Source organism: Aquarana catesbeiana, linkage group LG08, assembly GCF_042186555.1.
Source record: "Aquarana catesbeiana isolate 2022-GZ linkage group LG08, ASM4218655v1, whole genome shotgun sequence".
Lineage (NCBI taxonomy): Eukaryota > Metazoa > Chordata > Amphibia > Anura > Ranidae > Aquarana > Aquarana catesbeiana.
Genome location: NC_133331.1, coordinates 45,435,875 through 45,449,847, shown reverse-complemented (window position 1 = coordinate 45,449,847; position 13,973 = coordinate 45,435,875). Strand labels below are relative to the sequence as shown.

Genomic DNA, 13,973 nt, shown 5'->3' with positions numbered 1-13,973 from the left:
GTGTCCTTTGACTTCGACCAGCACGCTAGTAACGGTCAAAAAACAACACAGCACACACACACTGAGATTTATGCCTTCACCACCCATAAATGACATACCTGTCAGGAACCATCTCCTGATACATTTGGTCAGCATACTCAGAACTCAAGTGGACTAGCACACAGGCTTCATAGACCATAGACAGACACTTCTCTTACTAACAGTTACAGGTTAGCTAAACCAGGCAATACCTCTTATAGAGTTAGTGCAAACACTCACTTGTCAGCGACCACTAGTGGGAAACTCACCCAAAATCTAGTTGGCTGGACTCACGGTCAGATGCAAATCTCACATACAATATAGTGCACTCCAATGGTTGTATATCAACTAGGTGATACCCCTACGCCTCTGAGATTCTCTGTACACTCCTGTGAGCTGTAATCCTAATGCAGCCACCTTTCCCACTTTCCAAACACACAATCATATACACAGATGCCTGTCTAGCTATTAAGACCTATCCCTGCCTATGGAAAATATGACATTGTCCACACACCAGTACTAAGTTAAAAAAGTGAGATATACACAAGCAAACAGTATTAAAATAATAGGAATGAAACTTATAGGAAAATTACATCTCCTGCTTCCGAGGTTGGATGAAACATGCAGACTGTATGCCCCACATTGATGGGACCCCTCAGATTTAAACAAGATTTCATTTTCAATCTCTATTGTTACACCTTAGTGATCAGAATTAGTTCCCCCCCCCTCTCAGATTATTCAATTGGATTGAAGGTGTCAGGTGCATATTAACTAGTTAGCACAGGTAGGATATTGGTAATACACAAAAGGAACAGAGCAGGACACCAGGTGAGTGTGAGATAAAAAAGCACCACTTTAATGCTCACTTACATGTAAAAAACCTTTGAACTGCTCCAGTGGTCAGTGTTGCATGCAATGGCAGCTCTCTCTGGTCTGGGTAAACCAACAGCAGCTGCAGGGTATTGGTTATATCTTCAAAACCTCATAACTGCTCCAAGTTATGAATTATAGATCCAGATCAATCAGCTCTAAACGGAACCAGTAGCACCATAAATGGACACAAATATTAATAACTATCCCATATTCTATCACAAAGCTAGTATGATTGATATCTAAGAACTTCTCTTTGTACAGACGAGCTTTAACAGAAGGTTTTATGATTGTGCACTGCACGAGGTGAGAGTTATTACCATGTTTTATGATTTTTTTTGAAGTTTGAAATTCATACTTGTGATGGACCGCCTTGCACCCAGCCTAGGTGCTTCCGCCAATATACAGCTTCCTCTACTCTGGAACCAGGAACAAGGTATTATAGCTGAGCATTGCACCCAAGAACTATACGACATTAGCTTAGGTACAAACTGGAGCTGACTTTATTGTAAACTCACACAGAATTTATAACCCACAAAATTCAGGCAAGAGCTTGATCACATTATCCTAAACAATGCAAACTGTAAACAGTAATATCAGTACATCTTATGAACAGCTAAAATAAACATAAACACATTAGCATCCCACAATGGTTCAGTAACAAGAAAAAGTGGACACAATGCAAGTCACATTTCCAAGAGGATTAGCAGACAGACAGAAATAATAGGTGACTCAATTAACAATGGGAACTCATACCTAGGGGGAACACAATGGGGAAATTATACCATGAGAGTAAACAGATTATAGCAGGAGACACCAGCATCAGGTTGTTTTCAGCTAACTATATTAAAATCTATTCTGAGTCTTTGAGTCTAGGAGGGGGGTGAAGTAGTCATTACTGGTTTAGACACAGAGGCCCCAAATCTGTATCCAGGTCCTAGGTTCCCAGAGTCTGTGTGTTTTTCAGAGAAACATGGACCCAAATCCAAAGCTAAACCACTCCAAAGGTCCCCCAGGCGCACACCTCCCAAAGAATAGAGCCCCCTCAAATGCCAGGGCCAATAGTCAGTAGGCAAGAGGCTACCCTGCAGTCCCCTCCAGAAGCCCCTGTCCCGGTTGGGGCTGTCACAATACCTTTGTCCCAGGCTAGGCGAGCCTTCGCCCTGCCAACCGTGTTAATTGGCAGGCAGCTGCATAGTCTGGAGTTTCCAATGAGAACACACAAGATATAACCCCCTTCCCCCACTGTATTGCTAGAAATTTTACACATATTCTGAATGAACTTCTTGACACTATTGTTACTGTATTGTTAGAATATCCAGTATATTTTGAAATAACTTTTCCCTGACTGGATCACCACCAATGTAATAGGGCATTATTCTATTTTTACTCCCATTGACTACCAATGTAACATACATTCTTCTACTGACCACTAATGTAAGGGGACACTCTTCCTATCACTTATGCCAATAGGGATGAGCTCAGGCATGTTTGGATCCTAGTCCAAGCCCATCTGAGCTTTCTCGCCAGGAATCTGTTACCAAGCCAATAGTAAGTGGCTAAGGCATCCCCGCCCTGCAGTCACATGTATACAAGGCGTGGATATGTGCGGCTGAGGGGCGAGAAATGCCTTTGCCTTGCCAGTGGCTCTGTACAGTGACAGCTTCTTGGCAGGATAGTTGAGGTGGGTTTGGACTAGGATCTGAACATAGCTAAATTTATCCTTAACCGCAAATTTTAGAGGACATTCTTCCTATCGGGGATCACCAATGTAGGGTGACATTGTTCCTCCAACTGACCATCCCCAATGTAAGGATATCCTTCCTCTCACTGATCACCAATGTAAGAGGGCACTTCTCCATCCACTTAGACCAATGTAAGGGAACATTCTTTCTGTCACTGGTCACCAATGTAAGAGAAATTCTTTCACCCGCTGACCACTAGTGTAAAGGACATTCTTTCTCCCACTGACCACCAGTGCAAGAAACAGTCTTTTTCCCATTGACCACCAGTGTAAGAGACATTATTTCTCCCACTCACCACCAGTGTAAGGGACAATCTTTCTCCCACTGATCACCAGTGTAAGAAACATTCTTTCTTCTATTGACCACCAATGTAAGCGACATTTGTTTCCAACTGACCATCAATTTAATGGGGCATTCTTCCTCCAGCTGATTGCCAATGTAAGGGGACATTCTTCCTCCCAATGACCACCAATGTAATAAACAATCTTTCTCCATCTTACACCAATGTAGGGGGGCATTTTTCCTTTCACTACCACCAATGTAAGGCAGCATTTTCTCCCAATGACCCCTAATGTAAGAGACATACTTTCTCCCATTTACACTGAGGTAAGGGGGCATTTCGTTGCCACCAATGTAAGATGACATTTTCTCCCCAACAACCACCAATATGAGGGGGATTTATTTTTCCCACTGATACCAATATAAGGAGACATTCTTACTATTGTAGACCACTATTGTAAGGGAACTATACATTACACACTCCTGAGCACTGCTCTCTTTAAGCTGTGCTGTACATTCTATAACACTGACCAGTTCACTCTAAAGTTATATTGTACATGTTAAACCTCAGTGGGGGGTGGGTGCCTCCAGAAGCTACTTTTGCAGTAATTGATAACTAGACCTTTTTTAAAGTGTATTTCAAAATTTCAAGATGAGAAACCCCCACTATATGTTTGTTATGTTCCCATTCGCACAGCATACATAAATAATTTTAAAAATATATATATTTTCTGAGACAAAGTGCTAGTCCCCTGTCTATCCATTGTGTGCAGAAAAACACATGTAATAGAATAGGCATTTTTTAATGGTCCTTTGTACTGGCGTTTAAGTGTGTCTGTGACACTCTTGCTTGTGGCAGTTAATTAAAAAGTGTTTTATGAGAACAAGAACTGTAGCATATGAGTGCAATGTATACTGGAAGAATTTTAAGATTCTAATTAACAATGTCCCTATATGATATGCTTATTATTTATCAAAATGCCGTGGCTTACTTTTTCTTTTCAGTGTGCCCAAGGGAGCCTCAAGTCTTTTCAAATTTTAGCAATGCCCCTGCTGAACATAGTATCTGCTGAACACAGCTGGCTCAGGACTGTACACAGTTCTTGAAATGGACTGGTATTATGCCAGGAATTTTTTTTACATTGACCAGCTCTTTATCCTCTCAGAATTTTCCATAAGACAGGCAGAGGCTGCCTGACATTGGTCCTCAACCATGGAAAGTCCCCGCAGAGTGATGAGAACTTACCAGGTGACACCTTCCTGGTTTTTACAATACCATCATGAAAATCACATCAGATTACTTAGGGAAGAAAAAGGTGCTCAGAGAACTTGATCCACTATGAGATTGATCCATGTCCATTACAACAGACAACTCTAAGAAATGGGAGTCTTGCCGTTAAATGCAATCTTGCACAACATTACTCCAGTCCAGAATCCAATGAATATTGTTATCAATACAAAAATAGATGAAAGGCAGAATAGCAAAGTTAAGATGAAACCAAGTACTACACACCATCAGGGCAGGAGGGACGCTTCCTTAACCCTTGACCATTGGGCACTTAAACCCCCTTCCTGGGGGGCGTGGCCTGGACGGGAATGAGATAGGACGTGAGTGACCAGAGCTCCGCTTGTGGCAGATCCTTTACCCGATATCCTGAGACCCCGAAGTAGCCATTTCCTCCACACCCCTGCGAGTCTGAAGCTGGGCACAGTCTGGATCATGTCTCCACCAAAGAGGAACACAGCCGCCTCCTCATCCCTGGACAGGTACCGAAGAACGGAACGCGAGTATGAGCAGCAAGATGGTGCCTCCTCACCAGAGCATGCGGCTCCCCAAGCTGACCAGGGGACGGCTGATACAGCAAAAGTGCTCGAGGCGATATCCCTCTGCCAATCCACCCTCACAACAAAGCTGGAAGAGGTTAAAGTGGACATTTCTTTAATCAGGCAGGACATGACCAAGCTTAGGGAAAGAGTTACCGAGACGGAGACCCGAATCAGCCGGGCGGAAGACACACTCTACCCCCTGCAACATTCCCAAGAGGATTTAAAGCGCCAGATTCAGATGCTGGCACAGAAACATGATGATTTAGAAAATCGCGCCCGCAGATCCAACCTACGCTTTATTGGTCTCCCGGAGGGCTCAGAGGGACCGGACCCAGCTACCTTCCTAGAAAAGCTTCTAATCTCCACATATGGCAGAGAGGCCTTCTCTGGGACCTTCGTAGTTGAGCGGGCTGAAGGGGCCCCGCCGCGCACGTTTATTGCGAAGTTATTAAACTTCAGAGACCGTGATGCTGTACTACGCCTCGCCAGGCTGAAGGGTAACATCCCATTCCAGTCGGGACATGTGTCGGCCTTCCCGGACTTCTCCGCCGAAGTACAGAAACAGAGGGCCGGTTCATGGAGGTAAAAAGGCGCCTTAGAGCTCATCATCTGAAGTACGCTATGCTCTTCCCCGCCCGACTTCGCGTGGCTGCGGATGACCGGGCCTATTTCTTTGAGGACCCAGTGCAAGCATCGGAGTGGTTGGACCATCGCGATGCCGAGCGGAACCGTCTGGCCCAAGACTGATCTCCAAACAACGGTATGTAAAGATGAGACTTTGAGATATTATTCAAGCTAATGCATTCATATGCAGTTTATCCTCACCTAAATCTCTGCAATATGTGGTGGCCTGGTAATGCCTGACGCTGTGACCTCACCCGTGGAATGAATGTTTGCCCTAAGGTATGCTGGTGCTTAGGGAAATGCCCGCTACACACTCCAGCGCCTGGAACTATACATATGTTTCAGATATATACAAGCCATAGCCAGACAAAACCACCACACATAACATGAGACTTAAACTGGCGTCTTGATGGGCCTTGAACTTTTCCACCTTGAGGATGTACACACACAGTGTTGAACTATCTCCACGCGGCCCCCTCTTCTATTTTATAGAAACTCATGCTAACCCACCACCCATGCAAGAAACAAGGAGAAGATCGGAAGTACAACATGATATATAGGGGATAAGTAGCTCTTAATCTATGCGATATATTCCAAGATGACTACAATTTCTATATGCCACAACTGGACGAGAGAACGTCTCTCATTCTCGGTTGTAACCCAGTGTTTATTTGCCCTTACCAAAAGGTTTAACCCTATCCCGAAAGTGTAGCCGAATAGGCCTTCACTGCGGATGTTGGGGTTGTTGTGCACTTCCTTGGCTCATACAGTTTGCAGTATGTTCAAGGGGAGTGGCACCAGTTATGGGTTTTATGCCCCAGCTAAGTTGGGGTGGCTGAGGGCTGGGAGGGGGGTTGGGGTTATGTTTATGTTTCTGTTATTATTATTTTTAAAGAACATGGAATTTATTATAATGCAACATAAGGAACGTGAACTCAGAACGCATCTAACACCGGTACGATGTCATAGGTTAAGATGTATTGTGTTAAATGTATATGGACTTGCCCTGGGAAATGGTCTTGCACCGCTCCCACAGTACTGTGTGTCTGATTGAGTGATGACTGACATCAAGCTTTTGACTTGGAACGTCAGAGGTATCCGAGATAGGGTTAAGCGCACTGCAATTTTTGGATGCCTCAAGTCAAACCGAGCAGACATAATAGTGCTGGTTGAAACGCACATCACAGGCCAACTCCAGTTGGCAATGAGGCGCCCATGGATAGGCTGGGCATACCACACCACCCACTCTCCTTACTCCCGAGGAGTATCCATACTCATTGCCAAATCAGTCTCATTTGGACTTGAGTCGGTGCGGACGGACCCCCAGGGCAGGTTCATTTTTCTGCAATGTACAATTTGTGGCTCGCAATACTTACTTATGGCCTTCTACGTTCCTCCACCATATAACTCTAGTCTCATTACTGAGGGCTTAACATACATGGCACAGTACCCTACAACACCTGCTATTTGGTTGGGTGACTTTAACGAGGTAGTGAACCCCTCTTTGGACAGACTACGCATGCAACAAGGCAGCCTCGCCCCGGATACTACTAGATTCGGGCGTCTACTGCGTGACTTTTCCCTAACTGATACGTGGCGATACAGACATCCACATACTCAAGCCTACTCATGCTTCTCGGCGTCATACTCCTCTATGTCCCGAATAGACCTAATCCTAATCTCAGACACACTTATACCATCCCTTACGGAATCTGGGTACCACACTAGATCCCTCTCAGACCATGCCCCTTGCTGGGCCACCTTGCGTATTGCTCCTCCCGCGGGGCCCCGCAACTGGCGGTTACACTCCTTTTGGCTTTCAGTACTTGAGGACCAGGAGAATATTAGCTCAGAATGGCAATTCTATTTCAATACAAATCGCGACACCGCTCCCGTGGGTATGGTATGGGAAACATTTAAACTACATGTTCGTACAATTATCTCCCATCGTATAAACAGGTTGAAAACCGCATCCAAACTCAGACTGACTCAGGCTACCGAACAACTAGACATAGACACCAGAGAATTCAGCTTAGACCCAACACCTGCCAAAGCATCCCTGCTTAAGCTACAAACGAGAGTGCTAGACCAACTCCTCTTTGAAAAAGCTAACCAGAAACTTCTCTTTTCCAAACAACGGGTATTTGAGCAGGGGGAACGGGCGGGCAAGCTCCTGGCATATTTAGCAAGACAAGACACGAGCCCCCCGGTGGTGGTCTCTTTGAAGGACCCTCAGGGCATAATAACATCGGACCCAGAAATTGTAACAAACATTTTTCGCAGATACTATGCTGATCTATACTCTTCTAAGGTGGGGGCTGCTGCGCAGGAGACCCAGGCTTTTCTTCAGAACATACCCCTTCCTAAATTGTCAGAGTCCCAGATGTTAGAAATGGAGGCCCCAATCTCGACTGACGAGATAGTGACTGCGATAGCTTCACTGGCCCCAGCTAAAGCCCCTGGGCGAGATGGTATTCCCCTAGATTTTTACGCCACTTATTCCGAAATTTTAGTCCCTGAATTATTAAAATTATACAAATATATCTTTGAGACAGGATCTCTCCCACAATCCCTTAGACAAGCAGTAATTGTAGTGATTCCCAAACCTGGCAAAGACCCTCACTATCCAGAGTCCTACCGCCCAATCTCCCTCCTTCAGGCAGATATCAAGATATTAGCCAAAATATTAGCTCTCCGCCTTAATCGTATTATCCTATCCATAATCCTCCCCGATCAAACGGGGTTCATGCCTGGGAAAAACACAGCCATGAACCTACGTAGGCTCTACATTAACTTGCAAGCAACACACGACACAGTTGGGGACAGAGCAGTGGTGGCGCTAGACGCCGCCAAGGCTTTCGACTCCGTGGAGTGGGAGTACATGTGGGAGTGCCTTAGGGGGTTCGGGTTCGGTCCTAACTTTGTCAGGTGGGTACAATTATTATACTACTCGCCAGAAGCCAGTGTACTTGTGAATGGGAGGACCTCGACACCTTTTCCACTGCAACGGGGAACCAGACAGGGGTGCCCACTCTCCCCACTCCTTTACGCCCTGGCAGTCGAGCCTCTGGCTATATCCCTCAGGGCGCACCCAGACATTCAGGGTCTCCGGGTGGGGGACCTGGTGGAGACAGTGAGCTTATATGCAGATGATATGCTGCTATACCTGCAAGATACTGGCCCGTCCCTCCAGGCTGCCCTACAGACTATCGAAGACTTTGGTAGACACTCAGGTTTGAGTATAAACTGGACCAAATCACAAATCATGCCACTAGACCCAACGACGCCCACACACCTCTCCGCATCCCTTCCTCTTCAGAGAGTAGCATCTTTTAAATACCTAGGTATACAGATTACCAAAGAGCCCTCAGAATTTCTCCCCAACAATATTGAGCCATTATTTGCATATTTAAAATTGCGCACACAATCATGGGCAAGACTCCCATTGGGAATTATGGGTAGGATTAATCTATTCAAAATGGTACTTCTTCCGAAATTCTTGTATATAATGTGGAATTCGCCAGTGCTTATCCCCCTTAAAACCTTTAAAGCAATAGATCATATCCTTAATTCATTCATATGGGGAACCAGCCGACATAAGTTGGCGTGGCACACTTTGAAAAACCCGACCTCTTCAGGAGGAACGGCTCTCCCAGACCTACACGCATATTATATATCGGCACAACTTTCACACTTGTACCATCTTCACAAATCTGACTTCATTAGATATCAATCCTTGACTTGCAAGAAACCGAACTCAGCTGCTCACTCCCCCCTTCAGGTGATTTTTAGAGGCAGAGGCAGCAGGAGGGGCTGGGCTGTTCAGAACCCCCTTGTCACGAACGTATGTCCCGTTCCAGAAGGCGTACGCCTAGGCGCATGCGCGAGTCACGGACCGCTCGTACGAACGTACGCATGCGCGTTCGTTAAGACGCGCTTTGGCGCCCAATAGCCTTTAAAAGATGCTCAGTGGCGCTGCCTCCTTGCGGTTTGATCTGCTTCTGTTCTCTGTGTTCCTGTTCATACCAGTACTCTGTTCCTGTATTCTGACCCGGCTTCCTGACCCTGCTTATGTCTCCAATCCTGACCTCGGCTAGTTTGACCCAGCTCTGTTACCTGCCTGATTGCCTGTTGCCAAGACCCAGCCTGGACTTTGACTACTCTCTGCTTGCCGTTTCTGCTGTATTCCTTGATGTGTATGACCCGGCTCGTCTGACTCCGCTTCTGTCTGCAAACCTGCATCTGCTGACCTGCATCTGCTGATCTGCAAACCTGCCCCTGCTAACCTGCATTTGCTGCTCTGCAAACCTGTACCGGCTGACCTGCATCTACGACCACTCCAGACTGTAAGGACTCAGGCACCTTTACCCCGCTGTGCTCTTACCGCCACTGTTCCCACTCCAGTGGTCTCCGAGCCAGGGTGGTACGGGAGGTCTACCTCCACACGTCAGGCTCACATCCCAGGTACGTTACAGTATCAAACCGCCATGTCTGAGCCTGCAGGAGGGACCTCGCCTATGGACTTTGTCTGTCAAACTCTCACAGCCCTCACTCAGGTCATGGAGACCCTGCAAAGCAGTCTCGTCCGAATGGAGGAGCGGACACAAGAATTGACCATCTTGGCAGACCCATCTCCCGAACCTAGGGTGCCTGTTCCTGAAAGATTCTCTGGAAATCGTAACCAATTCCGGGCGTTTCGCAATGCATGCGAACTGTATTTTTCATTGCTGCCACGGACTTTTTCATCCGAAACTACCAAAGTAGGTTTTGTTATTACCCTGCTGCAAGGGGAACCCCAGGCCTGGGCCCACCACCTACTCGAAGTCCGCCATATGGATTTGAACTCTTTATCATCCTTCCTTAATGCCATGGCCCGACTTTATGACGACCCCCAGCGGACCTCCACCGCCGAGGCTGCCCTCCACGTGCTCCAGCAAGGCCGCCGAGCGGCAGAGGACTATGTAACCGATTTCAGATGCTGGAGCGCGGACACCCAGTGGAATGAGGCGGCTCTCCGACACCAGTTTCGTCTCGGTCTTTCTGAGAGTTTAAAGGACGAGTTGGCACGGGTTGACGTCCCTGATACTCTAGAGACTTTAATTACGCTATCCATCCAGATAGACCGACGACTTCGGGAACGCAGAGCAGAGAGGTCTTCTCAGCAGTTCCGCCCAGCTCGGATGCTACCCCGGATGCCAACTGCCGTACACTCCATCAAATCAAAGCAGCCTGAATTGATGAAACATTCCCTGTCCGCCCAAGAACGACTTCGTCGCCAGCAGAACTTTCTATGCCTATACTGTGGAGAGGCTGGTCACTACATCTCCTCTTGTCCTGCTAAGATGCGCAAGTTCCTGGCTTCCTCTTCGTCTAATCATGCACCTTCTACTACCAGCACCACTCACCTGGCCATACCAATCTCATTTCAACTGCCGGATAGAACCATACCAGTGACGGCAATAATAGACTCAGGGGCATGCAGCTGTTTTATCGATTTAGACTTTGCAGCCCAACAGCGCATTCCCCTTCAGCCCAAGGCCCAGGGACTTTCCATCCTCTTGGCAGACGGGTCCCGCATTAGATCTGGAGTAGTGACCCAGGAGACCCCTCCTTTGCCTGTAATCACCTTTGTGGATCATAAGGAACTTCTGAGCCTGAATGCTATTTCCTCTCCTCTGTTTCCAGTCATCCTTGGCTTACCTTGGCTGCAGGCACACAATCCCCAGATTGATTGGGGAACCGGAAGTGTTAGATTCCAGTCACCTTACTGTCTACACCATTGCGTGCCATCATGCCCCAGTACCTCTGGTCCATTGTTATGCCTGGAACCAGATCCTGAAACTTGCTCTGCTGTGCCCAAACATTACCATGAGTTCTTGGACGTTTTCAGTAAACGTGGGGCCGAAGTTCTTCCACCTCATCGTCCATACGACTGTCCAATCGAGCTTCTTCCCGGTGCTGAGATCCCTTTTGGACGTATCTTTCCCTTATCTGAACGGGAACTAGGGGTACTGAAGGAATACGTTGATGAGAATCTTAAGAGGGGCTTCATCCGCCCTTCCACCTCTCCAGCAGGAGCAGGAATCTTTTTTGTGGAAAAGAAGGACCACTCTCTCCGACCTTGTGTGGACTACCGGGAACTGAATAAGATTACGGTTAAAAACCGTTACCCTTTACCCCTGGTACCTGAACTCTTTCAAAGACTTAGAACCGCTTCTGTATTTACCAAGTTAGACCTGCGGGGGGCTTACAACTTGGTACGCATCCGTGCAGGGGATGAGTGGAAGACTGCCTTTCGTACTAGGTTTGGCCATTACGAATATCTAGTAATGCCTTTTGGGTTATGTAACGCCCCAGCCACATTTCAGCACCTGATTAATGATGTTTTTAGAGACTGTCTGGACATTTATGTAGTTGTCTATCTAGACGATATTTTGATTTTTTCTTCTTCCCTCGAGCAGCATCGAGTTCATGTCAAGAGTGTACTCTGTCGCCTTCGTCAACACGGACTATACGCAAAACCAGAAAAATGCGAGTTTGAGCGACAGAGTATCCAGTTCCTTGGTCTCGTGATATCAACAGAGGGATTCAAGATGGATCCTCAAAAAGTTGCAGCCGTTCTGGATTGGCCTGCACCTTCAGACAAGAAAGGGGTGCAGCGGTTTGTTGGTTTCGCAAACTTTTATCGGAGATTCATCAAGGGCTTCTCTGCTATCATCTCCCCAATCACGCAGCTGACCAAGCAGAATGCCCGGTTCCAGTGGACCCCCGAGGCACAGACCGCCTTCACAGACTTAAAAAGACTTTTCACATCAGCTCCTATTCTGAGTCATCCTGACCCTGCGCTCCCTTACCTACTTGAAGTAGATGCCTCCGAGACAGCGGTTGGAGCTGTCATCTCCCAACGCCAGGGTCTCAAGGACTTGATGCACCCCATAGCTTTCTTCTCTCGGAAGCTTACCCCATCTGAAAAGAACTATGACGTTGGGGACAGGGAACTACTGGCCATTAAATCAGCTCTTGAGGAGTGGAGGTATTTGTTGGAAGGAGCAGCGCACCCCATACTCATTTATACAGATCATAAGAATTTAGAGTATCTGAGAGCTGCCAAACGTCTGAGACCCCGCCAGGCACGATGGGCATTGTTTTTCTCTAGGTTCTCATTTCATATAACTTACCGGCCTGGCTCCAAGAACACCAAACCGGACGCTCTCTCTCGCATGTTTGATGATCCGAAGGAAGTACCAGCTCCAGACACCATTCTATCGGAAGGTAACTTTCTTCTTCTGCAAACTGATCTCATGTCCAGCTTGAAGCAAGCCTCTACAAGTGTGTCTGGCCCTCCCGGAGTTACTCTACTATTCAAGGATGGTCTCCTGTGGAGGAACAGCAAGATCTTTGTGCCTGAAGAGGTCCGAGTCGCAGTGCTGAAGTTGTGTCATGATCATCCTCTGGCAGGCCATTTCGGAATGCATAAGACCCTGGAGCTAGTCCAACGTACGTTTTGGTGGCCGGATCTTGAGAAGAACTGCAGGGAATATATAAGCTCTTGTGCCACCTGTACCCGTAGCAAGACCACTAGAAGCAAGGCCTGGGGTCTACTCAGACCTTTACCAGTTCCCGACCGTCCTTGGAAAATGATTGCCATGGATTTCGTAGTGGAACTGCCTCCGTCAGAGGGTTATTCAGCGATCTTCGTCGTGGTTGACCGTTTATCCAAGATGGCCCACTTTGTTCCATTAAAAGGCACACCCTCCGCCATGGAAACTGCCCAAGTCTTCATTAGAGAGCTAGTGAGGCTACACGGGGTTCCTGCGGACATTGTTTCGGACAGAGGGGTGCAGTTCACCTCTCGTTTCTGGAGGGCTTTGTGCAGGGCTTTGAAGATTGAACTGTCTATGTCTTCGTCCTATCACCCTCAGACGAATGGGCAAACTGAGAGGACAAACCAAACGCTCGAGCAATATCTCCGATGCTTTACCTCCTTTGTTCAGGACGACTGGGTGTCATTACTACCTCTGGCAGAATTTGCCTTTAATAATGCCAGTCATTCAGCTACAGGTCAGTCGCCATTCTTTGCCAATTACGGGTACCATCCAACCTTCCTACCTGATCTCATCCCGGATTCAACAGTACCGGCAGTCCAGAGTACTGTCGATTTCCTGACCCGTAATAGCAAGATATTACAGGAAGCCATGACCAGGGCACAGGCAACCAATAAGAAGATGTTTGACAGGAAGAGGAGGGGGGAGTTATGTCTGCAACAGGGCGATCAAGTATGGTTATCCACCACTAATCTTAAAATGGCTTGCCCTGCAAGGAAATTGGCACCCAAATTCATTGGTCCTTTTCCAGTAAAACGGAAATTAAATGATGTTTCCTATGAACTTGTCTTACGGAGTCTTTGAAAATCCATCCGGTATTTCATGTCTCATTATTGAAACCCACAGTGCCGGACCCCTTTCCTGACAGAGGATCAAGACCACCCGAACCTGTGATCATTAACGGAGATGAGGAGTTTGAAGTAGAGGCCGTGTTAGACTGCCGAAGAAGAAGGAATCAGCTACAGTTCCTGATCAAATGGAAAGGTTACGGCCTGGAAGAAAATTC

At 47.1% G+C, this 13,973-nt stretch overlaps 1 protein-coding gene across 1 annotated transcript in view; it reads right to left on the bottom strand.

The window, feature by feature from the left end:
* Window positions 1-13,973, bottom strand: part of RGS10 (regulator of G protein signaling 10) — a 52,146-nt gene that overhangs the window by 14,647 nt on the left and 23,526 nt on the right. The window lies entirely within an intron of this gene.